The sequence below is a fragment of the Nematolebias whitei genome, chromosome 17 (genome assembly GCF_014905685.2).
Source record: "Nematolebias whitei isolate Nwh7 chromosome 17, NemWhi1, whole genome shotgun sequence".
NCBI classification, from domain to species: Eukaryota; Metazoa; Chordata; class Actinopteri; order Cyprinodontiformes; family Rivulidae; genus Nematolebias; species Nematolebias whitei.
In genome coordinates this window covers 20,301,408-20,301,608 of record NC_056514.1, presented here as the reverse complement: position 1 = coordinate 20,301,608, position 201 = coordinate 20,301,408, and positions in this window count along the sequence as shown.

Below are 201 nucleotides of genomic sequence, written 5' to 3'. Positions count from 1 at the left end.
TGGACTCCTGAGTTGTCTTTGTACCATGGTGCACCAGATGTTTTCAGCTGTTGAGGGGTTTGGACTCCTGAGTTATCTTTGTACCATGGTGCACCAGATGTTTTCAGTTGGTGAGTGGTCTGGACTCCTGAGTTGTTTTTGTACCATGTTGCATCAGATGTTTTCAGTTGGTGAGGGTTCTGGACTCCTGAGTTGTCTTTG